The 12,106-nt window shown below is 49.6% G+C and overlaps 2 non-coding genes across 2 annotated transcripts; one reads left to right on the top strand and one right to left on the bottom strand.

Annotated features, from left to right (window-relative positions):
* Positions 1 to 10,253: 10,253 nt before the first annotated feature.
* Positions 10,254 to 10,355, bottom strand: LOC114852842 (U6 spliceosomal RNA). Its single transcript, XR_003785465.1, has one exon. It is a non-coding gene; the product is annotated as a U6 spliceosomal RNA (small nuclear RNA).
* Positions 10,356 to 11,362: 1,007 nt separating this feature from the next.
* On the top strand, positions 11,363 to 11,525 carry LOC114852841 (U1 spliceosomal RNA). Its single transcript, XR_003785462.1, has one exon. It is a non-coding gene; the product is annotated as a U1 spliceosomal RNA (small nuclear RNA).
* The last annotated feature ends 581 nt before the right edge of the window (positions 11,526 to 12,106 follow it).

Genomic DNA, 12,106 nt, shown 5'->3' with positions numbered 1-12,106 from the left:
CAGGCTACTTTAAAACAACTGAATGCATTCTAAATGTACACTTGCATATGACTTGGTTTAAACTAGTGTTCTTATGACCTGAACAGCTCAAAAACAATGTTTTAGTGTTTCTGCATTGGTTTCCACCAGAACAGCCTCTACTGGACATCTTTTGATGCCAGGCAACTTTAAAACAGCTCAATACACCATAAAAGCAAAGTTGCATATGCCGTGGTTTAAACTAGTTTTCTTATGGCCTCAAAAGCTCAAAACGATTTTTTAGTGTTTCTGCATTGGTTTCATTCAGAACAACCTCTACTGGTCATGTGTTGATGCCAGGCTACTTTAAAACAGCTCAGTACACCATAAATGTACAGTTGCATATGCTGTGGTTTAAACTAGTTTTCTTATGACCTGAAAAGCTAATAAACAATGTTTTAGTGTTTCTGCTTTGGTTTTTAACTATACAGTTTATAATGGTCATATTCTCATGCCAGGCTACTTTAAAACAGCTCAATGCATCCTAAATGTACAGTTGCATATGCCGTGGTTTAACCTAGTGTTTCTACAGCATTAGAAAGCTCAAAAACAACGTTTTAGTGTTTCTGAATTGGTTTCCATCAGAGCAGCCTCAAAACAGCTCATTACAACCTAAAAGCACAGTTGCAAATGCCGTGGTTTAAACCAGTGTTCTTATGAGTTAAAAAAGCTAAAAACAATTTTTTTGAGTTTCTGCACTGGTGTCCATTATTACAACCTCTACTGGACATGTTTTGATGCCAGGCTACTTTAAAACAGCTCAATACACCCTAAAAGCACAGTTGCAAATGCCGTGGTTTAAACCAGTGTTCTTATGAGTTAAAAAAGCTAAAAACAATTTTTTTGAGTTTCTGCACTGGTGTCCATTATTACAACCTCTACTGGACATGTTTTGATGCCAGGCTACTTTAAAACAGCTCAATACACCCTAAAAGCACAGTTGCAGATGCCAAGGTTTAAACTAGTTTTCTCTTGGCCTGAAGAGCTTAAAAACGATGTTTTAGTGTTTCTGCACTGGTTTCCTTCAGAACAGCCTCTAATACAGCTCATTACACCCTAAATGCACAGTTGCAAATGCCGTGGTTTAAACCAGTGTCCTTATGACTTAAAAAAGCTCAAGAACAATGTTTTAGTGTTTCTGCACTGGTGTCCAACATTACAGCCTCTACTGGTCATGTTTTGATGCCAGGCTAATTTAAAACAGTTCAATACACCCTAAAAGCACAATTGCAAATGTTGTGGTTTAAACTAGTTTTCTTATGGCCTGAAAAGCTCAAAAAACGATGTTTTAGTGTTTCTGCATTGGTTTCCACCAGCACAGCCTCTACTGGACATGTTTTGATGCCAGGCTACTTTAAAACAGCTCAATACACCCTAAAATCACAGTTGCAGATGCCAAGGTTTAAACTAGTTTTCTCTTGGCCTGAAAAGCTCAAAAACGATGTTTTTGTGTTTCTGCATTGGTTTCCATCAGAGCAGCCTCTAATACAGCTCATGACACCCTAAAAGCACAGTTGCAAATGCCGTGGTTTAAAGCAGTGTTCTCGTGACTTTAAGAAGCTCAAAAACAATGTTTTAGTGTTTATGCATTGGTTTGATTTAGAACATCCTGTACTGGTCATGTTTTGATGCCAGGCTAGTTTAAAACAGCTCAGTACACCATAAAAGCACAGTTGCAAATGTTGTGGTTTAAACTAGTTTTCCTATGGCCTGAAAAGCTCAAAAAACGATGTTTTAGTGTTTCTGCATTGGTTTTAATCTTTACAAATTGTAATGGTCATGTTCTCATGCCAGGCTACTTTAAAACGCTCAATGCATTCTAAATGTACAGTTGCATATGCCGTGGTTTGAGCTAGTGTTCTTATGACCTGAAAAGCTCAAAAACGATGTTTTAGTGTTTCTGCATTGGTTTCCACCAGAACAGCCTCTAATGGTCATGTTCTGATGCCAGAATACTGTCAAACCGCTCAATGCATACTAAATGTACAGTTGCATTTGCCTTGGTTTAAACTAGTGTGTTCTTATGACCTGAAAAGCTCCAAAACGATGTTTTAGTGTTTCTGCATTGGTTTTTAGGTATACAGTTTGTAATGGTCATGTTCTCATGCCAGGCTACTTTAAAACAGCTCAATGCTTCCTAAATGTACAGTTGCATATGCCGTGGTTTAAACTAGTGTTCTTATGACCTGAACAGCTCAAAAACAATGTTTACTGTTTCTGCATTGGTTTTTAAGTATACAGTTTGTAATTGTCATGTTCTCATGCCAGGCTACTTTAAAACAGCTCAATGCATCCTAAATGTACAGTTGCATATGCCGTGGTTTAAACTAGTGTTCTTATACCTGAACAGCTCAAAAACAATGTTTAGTGTTTCTGCATTGGTTTCCATCAGAACAGCCTCTCCTGGACATCTTTTGATGCCAGGCAACTTTAAAACAGCTCAATGCATCCTAAATGTACAGTTGCATATGCCGTGGTTTAAACTGGTGTTCTTATGACCTGAAAACCTCAAAAACAATGTTTTAGTGTTTCTGCATTGGTTTCTAACATTACAGCTTATAATGGTCATGTTATGATGCGAGGCTACTTTAAAACAGCTCAATACACCCTAAAAGCACAGTTGTAGTTACCGTAGTTTAAACTAGTTTTCTTATGACCTGAAAAGCTCAAAAACGATGTTTTAATGTTTCTGCACTGTTGTCCAACATTACAGCCTCTACTGGACATGTTTTGATGCCAGGCTACTTTAAAACAGCTCATTACACCTTAAAAGCACAGATGCAGATGCCTTGGTTTAAATTAGTTGTCACTCGGCCTGAAAAGCTCCAAAACAATGTTTTAGTGTTTCTGCATTGGTTTCCACCTGAACAGCCTCTAATGGTCATGTTTTGATGCCAGAATACTGTCAAACAGCTCAATGCATCCTAAATGTACAGTTGCATATGCCGTGGTTAAAAATAGTTTTCTTATGGCCTGAAAAGCTGAAAAACTATGTTTTAGGGTTTTTTTTGTTTTGTTTTGTTTTCTCCGGCGCCGGTCGAGCCGGCTGCTGGTCACAACAGCTCCTGTCCTCTTACTTCTATTTATTACTTTCCTCACTTATTTAAGTTTACCTTTCTAGTGTTTTGTTAGTAGCATTAGTGTACACAAAGTGTACACAGCTTTTGTATAGTTCCTCCGCAGACGTTTGGCGCTGTACGCTGTTTTAAAGCTACGATGTGCGTCGGGGTCAGAGCGCGCATTGTTTGCACCCCGGAGCAGCTGATCGCGCTGCGCAGTGCCGTAGTTCTGCCCAGAGACAGACACGAGATCACCGCTGAGGTGCTGGTGAAGTCCCGACGTGGGCGCCGCGCAGGAAAACTACGACGGGAGAAAACGAGACGCTTCAGGCCCGCTGTCCCCTCCGTCATCATGGGAATGTGAGATCTCTGTCCAACAAGATCGACGAGCTCGCGGCGCTCACACGGTACCAGCCGGAGTACAGAACGAGCAGCGTCCTGCTGTTCACGGAGACCTGGCTGACGTCACTCATCCCGGACTCGACTGTCGCACTGGACAATTTTCATCTGCTACGTGCGGACAGAACGGAGAACAGCGGTAAGAGGAAGGGAGGGGGTCTGGCTTTGTTTGTGAACATCAGGTGGTGTATGCCACGACATTGCACTGTCAAAATGAAGCTGTGTAACAGAGACATTGAGCTGTTAGCGTTGGGCATGAGGCCATTCTACCTGCCAAGGTAGTTCACACACATTATAATAATTGCTGTGTACGTCCCAAGCTGAGGGTGGTACCACAGCTCTGGAAGACCTCCTGCGTGGTACCAGTGCCCAAGACACCGCACGCCAAAGACCCCAGCAGCTTCAGACCAGTGGCTCTGACATCACACCTGATGAAGACACTGGAGAGACTGGTCCTGGGTCACCTCCGCTCTGCGGTGGGAACCTACCTTGACCCGCTGCAGTTCGCCTACCGACACGGCATAGGAGTAGATGACGCCGTCATCTTCCTCCTACATTGAGCTCTTTCCCACCTAGAGAAGCCCGGCAGCACTGTGAGGATCATGTTCTTTGACTTCTCCAGTGCCTTCAACACCATCCAGCCGGTGCTGCTGAAACACAAACTGGAGGACACAAACAGGCCTCAGTTTGTGAGAGCCAGGGACTGTGTGTCTGACACTCTTACCTGCAGTGTGGGGGCCCCACAGGGGACTGTACTGGCCCCCTTCCTCTTCACCCTCTACACGTCAGACTTTAGACACAACACGGACAGCTGTGTTCTGCAGAAGTTCTCTGATGACTCTGCGATCGTCGGACTGATCACCGATGATGACGATGCAGAGTACAGAGGACTCACTCAGAACTTTGTGGACTGGTGCCAGCAGAACCACCTCCTGATCAATGCAGGGAAAACAAAGGAGATGGTGGTGGATTTCCGCAGACAGCAGCCTGCTGTCATACCACCGATGCACATCCAGGGAAGGGACATTGAGAGAAGACTCTTACAAGTACCTGGGAGTACATCTGAACAATAAACTGGACTGGACTCATAACACGGATGCACTGTACAGGAAGGGTCAGAGCAGACTCTACCTGCTGAGGAGACTGAGGTCCTTTGGAGTGAGGGGGCCACTCCTGAAGACCTTCTATGACTCTGTGGTGGCATCAGCCATCCTGTACGGTGTGGTCTGCTGGGGCAGCAGCATCACAGTGAGGGACAGGAAGAGACTGGACAGGATCATCAAGAAGTCCAGCTCTGTCCTGGGCTGCACTCTGGACACGGTGCAGGAGGTGGGTGAGAGAAGGGTCCTGGCTAAACTGACATCCATCATGGACCAGGACTCTCACCCACTGGAGGACTCGCTGTCTGCTCTGGAGAGCAGCTTCAGTAGCAGACTGATCCACCCTCGCTGTGTGAAGGAGAGATATCGTAGATCCTTCCTACCTGCTGCTGTCAGACTGTATAATCAGAACTGTTGACCACGTCCCACTACAGTCACTCACCCACTGCATCAGTGGTTTATATAGCAACCTGCTCTGCACAATATTTGTGTAAATTTGTGTAAATCTGTGAATTCAATTAAATTCAATTTTATTTATATAACGCCAAATCACAACAAAGTTATTTTAAGGCACTTTACAAAGTAAGGTTTAAAACCTCACACAACTAAATCCAACAAATCCCACATACAGCAAGCATTTAATTTGACAGCAACAGTGGAGAGGAAAAACTCCCTCTCTAACGAGGAAGAAACCTCCAGCAGAACCAGACTGGATGTGGGCGGCCATCTGCCTCGACCGGTTGGGGTTAGAGGATAGAGAGAGACAAAAGCACAGCAACAAGCAACAACAAGCAACAACAGAGCACATGCAGGATTGTAGGACTAGGGACTGGATGCAGGCAGGATGGTTGGATCCGCAGCTGCCCATCACAGACACCAAACTTTGAGTCCAATGATACCTGTAGGTGAGGACAGAGAGGGAGAGAGAGTGGGGGGAGAGAGAGAGAGAGTGGGGGGAGAGAGAGAGAGAGAGAGAGAGAGAGAGAGAGAGAGAGAGAGAGAGAGAGAGGAGAGAAGCACAACTACTGGAGATAAAGAGACACAGGTTAGTTAAACAGGACAATGATGGGAGGTTATTGGGACAGCGGAGGTAGAAGGAAACAGAGGAGCTCATTGCATAAATTAAGTCCCCCAGCAGTCTATGTCTATTGCAGCTTAACTAAGAGATGGTTCCTGTGACTAACAATAATTGCCAGTGACCTGAACCATCTCTAACTATAAGCTTCATCAAAAAGGAAGGTTTTAAGCCTAATCTTAAAGGTAGAGAGTGTGTCAGCTTCTCGAACCTGAAGAGGGAGCTGGTTCCAGAGGAGAGGAGCTTGGTAGCTAAAAGCTCTGCCCCCTGTTCTACATTTAAACACTCTAGGAACCACAAATAGCCCAGCGCTCTGAGAACGAAGTGTTCTGCTGGAAGCATAAGGAACTATGAGGTCTTTAAGATAAGAAGGAGCTTTATCATTGAGTACTTTGTAGGTGAGTAGGAGATTTTTAAATTCTATCCTACATTTTACAGGCAGCCAGTGCAGAGAAGCTAATGTAGGAGAAATGGGATCTCTCTTTCTAAGTCCTGTCAGAACTCTGGCTGCAGCATTTTGAATGTTATGATGAAATGGCCCTAAAATGTCCACCCCGACCCTCTCCATCGGGGCCCCCACCAAGTACTGCTGCAGCGGACCCTTGGAGCGCTGACAGGGTCCTTTCTGAGCAGTGCAGGTGTCACAGCACTGGACGTGGAGCTCCACATCCTGACGACAGCCAGGCCAGTAGAACCTCTGCCTCAGATGGCGAATCGTTTTGGTGTTGCCATAGTGACCAGCCCCTGCCGTTCCATGGACTAGTTGGAGGACCTCGGGCCGCAGGGCGCGAGGAACCAGAAGCTGTAGTTTGTCCGATCCTTGGTCTGGTGCTCGCAACCGTCGGTACAGCACTCCGCCGTGCAGCTCCAAGTTACCCCACTGAGAATAGAGGACCTTTACCTCAGGCTCCTCTGCAGACACTGCTGTCCAGTCTGGACGCTGCCGAGCTTGCAGCCAGGCTCTCGCCATTACTAGCACAGGGTCGGCCCCTTAGTGATGGCGTAACTGTTCCTCAGTGAACAATTGCTCTGCCTTTGCGCTGTCGCCCCAAGGCGGGCGGCGGCTGCCTCGGGTGCCCGCTCCCTCTCTTCCTGACGCTGGCAGTGACGACACTCCTCCGCAGCGCAGGGTCGCCTGGAGAGGGCATCGGCGTTGCTGTGCTGTCGCCCCGGCCGATGTTGGATCTCGAAGTCATACTCCTGCAACACCTCCAGCCACCTCGCCACCTGACCGGGTAGGTAGGGTCTGTAGTGCCGCACAGCCAGGACCACTGCCAGCAACTCCCGCCTGGTCACACAGTAGTTGCGCTCTGCTCGGTTCAGACTGCAGCTGTAGAAAGCCACCGCTCTCTCACCTGCCTCCCCCCCTTGAGAGAGGACGGCTCCGACCCCCACATTGCTGGCATCGGTGTCAAGGATGAAAGGCTGCTGGGGGTCGGGGAGGGCCAGGACCGGAGCATCAACCAAGGCCGCCTTCAGTTGCTGGAAGGCAGTAGTGCAGGTGCTAGACCACCCGAACCGCTTGCCCTTCTCCGTCAGTCGATGTAGTGGGCTGGCGATAGTGGCAAAACCCCGAACGAATCTCCGGTAATAGGAGGCTAGCCCCAGGAAACTCCTCAGTTCACTAGCGGTGGTGGGCGGTGGCCAGTTCCAGACAGCCGATACCTTGGCCTGGTCTGTGGACACCCCACGTGCGCTGACCTCATGCCCCAGGAACACCGTTTCTCTGGCCAGCAGATTGCACTTTGCTGGGTTCAGCCGGAGCCCAGCCTGGCGGATAACGGTGAAGACCTCCCGCAGGTTTACAAGCGCACCCTCTCTGGCGTGCACTAACAAATCGTCCAGATACACCACACAGCAGCTCCGGGGAATGTTCTTCCGTACCCTTTCCATGAGGCGCTCAAAGGTGGCATGGGCATTACACAGTCCAAATGGCATAACTCGGAACTGCCACAGTCCCTGGCCAATGGTAAAAGCCGTTTTGGCTCGATCTTCCGGGGCCAGCTCCACTTGCCAGTAACCGCTCCTCAGGTCTAGAGAACTGAACCAGCACGACCCCGCCACATGATCCAGAGTGTCATCGATGCGGGGTAGTGGGTAGGAGTCTTTCAGAGTGACGGCGTTAAGGCGTCTGTAGTCCACACAGAGTCGCCAGCTACCCCCTTTCTTCCTCACCATCACCACCGGGGCAGCCCAGGGGCCGTCCGACGGCTTGATGATGCCGTTTTTGGCCATTGCGGTAATCAGCTCTGCTGCTGCTTGGCGTTTGGAGAGAGGCAGCCGGTGGGGTCGCAGGCGCATGGGCTGCGCCTCACCGGTGTTGATGTGGTGTTGCACCAGCCCTGTTCTGTTGCAATCTTCATCACGTGCAGCAGAAATATCCACGAACTTCGCTAACAACTTCTGTAGCTGCTTTCTCTGCTGCTCTCCCAGGTGTGCGCCGCTACGCTGACCCAGCGCCCTCACAGCGTTGGCGGTCTCTGTTGTCGGGATGCTGGCTAATGGAGGAGACAACTTCAGTGCGTTGGCCTCAGTGCGCCGACCAGCCCGGCGTCCCCTGGGTTTGACGCTTCCTCCCCGGCCCGACTGAAGTGGCACGGTCTCCGTGCCGAAGCATAGGGCTAGCCCCGACACATCAACACACGCACCCCAGCGGGTTAGCAGGTCTAGGCCGGTGATGCACTCGCGGATGTCAGCAAGCCAAAACTCATGGCTCACCTCTAGCTCCTTCACAGTGACCTGCAGCGCCCGTTTTCCTGGCAGCACAGTCTTTTCCCCAGTAACAGTCACTTATTCTGTTGTAGTGGGGGTCCACCCCTCCGGGAGTGGACCGGTTGTCCCCGGGAGAAACCCCCGTCGCAGCAAGCAGATGGTAGACCCCGTATCCACCAGGGCCCAACATTGCTGAACCTCTATAACACAGTCCACATATAGTCCTATAACAAATTCGCAGCGACCCACTGTGTGAAAGTTCCCGGAGAGGGGTGTGTGTGATTGGAGTGAGTGTCCCCTCACCACCTCACTCCGCTCCCGTTTCCCGACGGTGACCCGGCCTTAGCTTTCGGTGAGGGGGTGGGGCAATCACGAGCAAAATGTCCCAGTTCGCCTGAAAAAAGCAGCTGTCCTCCAGGCGAGGTCGACGCGCCTGAACGGCAGCTGGTTGGGCTCGTCTGACGTTCTCCTCTGACGCCTCTGTCTCACCGCTGCACTCGGCCGCCCTCGCCAGCGATGGCTGGTCCAAGAGCCTCCGCTGTGATGCTCTCGGGCTCAGTACCTCCTCGGCCCGCTCCGCTTCGCGAAGCGCCTCTTCCAGAGAGCCAGGCATGGAGAGGCGGACGTGCTGGCGGAGCCGCTCCGGCGTGAGTCCCCGCAGGAAAGCGTGCAAACTCAGCTCTTCCCGAGCGGCGGCAGGAAATGAGGGGTAGCCGCGCCGCGAGTGGAGTTGTAGATTGGCGGCGAACGTCCCCACACTCTCCCCCTCACTGCGACGACAAAGGGAGCCTGCTCTGTTGATGTCCGCTGTCCGAAGCATCTCTCCAGCGCCGCGGTGATCACCGGTAACACCTGCTGTTGCTCCAGTGCGACATCAACTAGCACCTGCAGAGCGGGACCCTCCAGAGCCAGGGCCAGCTGCGTTGCCGTGTCTTTGCCGCTCCAACCACCGTGCAGCGCTGCGAGCTGGACCTGAGCAAGGTAGGGCTCCAGGGGAGTCAGCCCGTTGAACCTCGGGAGCTTGACCGGTATTTTGGGTGTCGGGCTCGGTGCAGCGCTGTCCGGGACTGTCTCTGTTTGTAACGGTTGTTCATCACCGCGGGCTTTGCTCGTTTTATGCAGAGGAAACCTGGGGACACTGGAGCCATCGGGTGCGTCAGGATCGCGGCCGCCCCGCGTTGGCCTCGCCCGCATCAGGTTATTCAGAAGCAGGCTGCTTTCCAGCACAGCTCGCTCCAGCTCCTGCAGTTCTCCTTCCATGGCTCCTCTTTCTAGTCTAACAAGACAGGTTAAAGATCCCACTTCTGACACCAATGTTACGAGTCTCGGTGTGAACAGCACTCCTTTATTTTCTTTATAACAACAGCGGGGTCACAACAGGTCTCACCACAGTCTTCAAGCACCCGGAACTACACAGAACAAAAACTCCGCCTCTTTCTCCCGGGTCCCTTCCCCCCGGAAGCACACCTGACGTCACGCAACTATCTGAGCTTCAAAATAAAAGAGCCACATAACACAACACGAACTGGAACAGTCAACCAAACTATGTACACCCCCTCCCCCCGGATTGCTACAGTACCAATGGGTCAAGTCAACACTACGTCACTAGGTGGAATGACTGCACTTTCTGCCGCGTCAGCTACGTTTGAGTATGACTCTGTTTAGGAGTTGTAATATCAAACCCTCTCAGATCTCTCTGATCACAAGCACTTTCTTCCCACTTTGAGCTTTGTCCTACCCACAAACCTACCACTTCCAGAGCAAACACATTGAACAATGTCTGCACCAAATTTGACCTCACTGAGTTCATCTTTTAAAATCTGTAAACAAGCCATGCACATCTATGTCTGAAAAAAGTCATGCTTCCGTTAGGAGGAATGAAGGCATATCAAAATGTGAAAATGCTGCATGAATTTGCGTGTCATCCTTTCGCAGGGGCCATGCATCTCTGTATCGATTCCAACTTATCATTTGTGCTGCCTAAGTAAGCACGGCAAATGTGTGGCGATGGGTGCCTTATAAGCCAGCTGTTGGAAAAACCTTCCTCACGCCGCTGTGTGGCCTGATGGGCTGCCACTAGCCTGGCAGCAAATAAGCTGATGTAGTGGTGCCGCACCTTTGAGCCAACTACAGTAGAAAGGCCTTTCAGACTAACTAAGCGTGTAGACATTTGGATGACGTGAGCTGTAAATGAGGCATGAATGATTCTGTTGCAAATTACAAGACAGTGTCGAGCTAACGCTGTCTGGCCATCGCTGCTCCTGCCTCCCAGGTTTACAAAACATGCTAGTGAGTTACCAAAAGGGTCAATTGGAGGCTTAAAGGTATCTCTATGTAAAGCTGTGTCCTTTCACCTAAAGAACAAATTCAAAACAGGTCAAGTTCTTACTATTTCACTGGAGGGAACATATTGACTTTCCAGCGTGTCAGTAAACATGTGACACAGCTACATTTGAGTACATCTCTGTTGGGAAGTTGTCAGTATGCGCTCTTGGAAATGTCAATGCCTCAACCTCCTTTGGCCTGTTTCTCATTGAAGCACAGCATGGCTACCTTGCAGAAGGCCTGCGCGTATGCACAGGGAGTAGGGGCGTGGCAGACACCATTGTCTGTCCAGCTCAACGCACAGCACCCTGACCAGTGAGCAGCACCAGAGGGGGCTGCCTCTGGCCTCTTGCCTCTTATAGCTAAAGCTTGTCCCGAGCATGGTTGGTCACTGTAACGTGTCCTTCAGACTGTCGGCGACTGCACTGGATGTGTAGTAGTTGTGGTGCTTGTGTTTGTACTGAAAATGTAGCAATATGTGATGGCAGAGGCGTGTTTCTGCATGTGGAACAGAATCGCAAGGGGAAATGATGCTTGTCAACCCGTACACAAGAGTTGTACACTTGTGTGTGAGTGGTCGCTTGGTGCAGTTCTATAGGCTCATTGAATTTCAGCACCGTCAGTCAACATGATCAGCCCGGAACGAATCTCCCTGAGTGTTGGCAGAGCAAGGCATACTTACCTGGCAGGGGAGACACCATGATCAAGAAGGTGGTTCACACAGTGTGAGGCCCGGCCATTGCACTCTGGCTGTCTGACCTCTGCGAATTCTCCAAATGTGTGAATCTCGACTGCATAGTTTGTGCTAGTGGGGGACTGCGTTTGCGCTCTCCCCTTATTTCCAGTTGAAGGACAATATGCTTACACAGCAATAGGCTCCTTTGAGCTCGCGTGGTTGGGCTGGCACATGACCTTTGGCACACCTCGGTTTCGGCCTGTGTGGTTGGTAGAGCTCCAGGAAGGGGGAGGGGCCTGTGAAACACTGCAAGACAGAGGCACGCGTCCCGTGACGACTGTGGCTTGTACGACAATGGACTTTGGCTTCGGCCAGGCCATCTTGGCTTGTTGTGTAAAAATTCATAAAGTTTATAAAGGTAATTACTGTTGAGATTTCAGGAGACAATGTTACAAAAAGGTGTAAGGAGGAGACCCCTGTTTTGCAACAGAAGTGTAGTACCACCAAGATGTTTAAAGCTACAGTGTGTTTTACTGACCTAGATAAGGCAGGTGGGGAGGAGTGCAGCTTCTGCTGTAAGCACCTGACCTGGAGTAACCTGACTTTGGGAAAATGAAGGTTTGGAGGGGAGCTGCCCCGCCCTGGGAGAAAAAGGGCAGAGCAACAAATGTCTTCAGTTTGTTTGGGATTATGATTGGGTAAAAATATAATAAAATGATGGTCAACAACACCCTAAAAGGTC

Source organism: Betta splendens, chromosome 3 (genome assembly GCF_900634795.4).
Source record: "Betta splendens chromosome 3, fBetSpl5.4, whole genome shotgun sequence".
Classification (NCBI taxonomy): Eukaryota; Metazoa; Chordata; class Actinopteri; order Anabantiformes; family Osphronemidae; genus Betta; species Betta splendens.
This window is presented reverse-complemented; position numbering and strand designations above follow the sequence as displayed.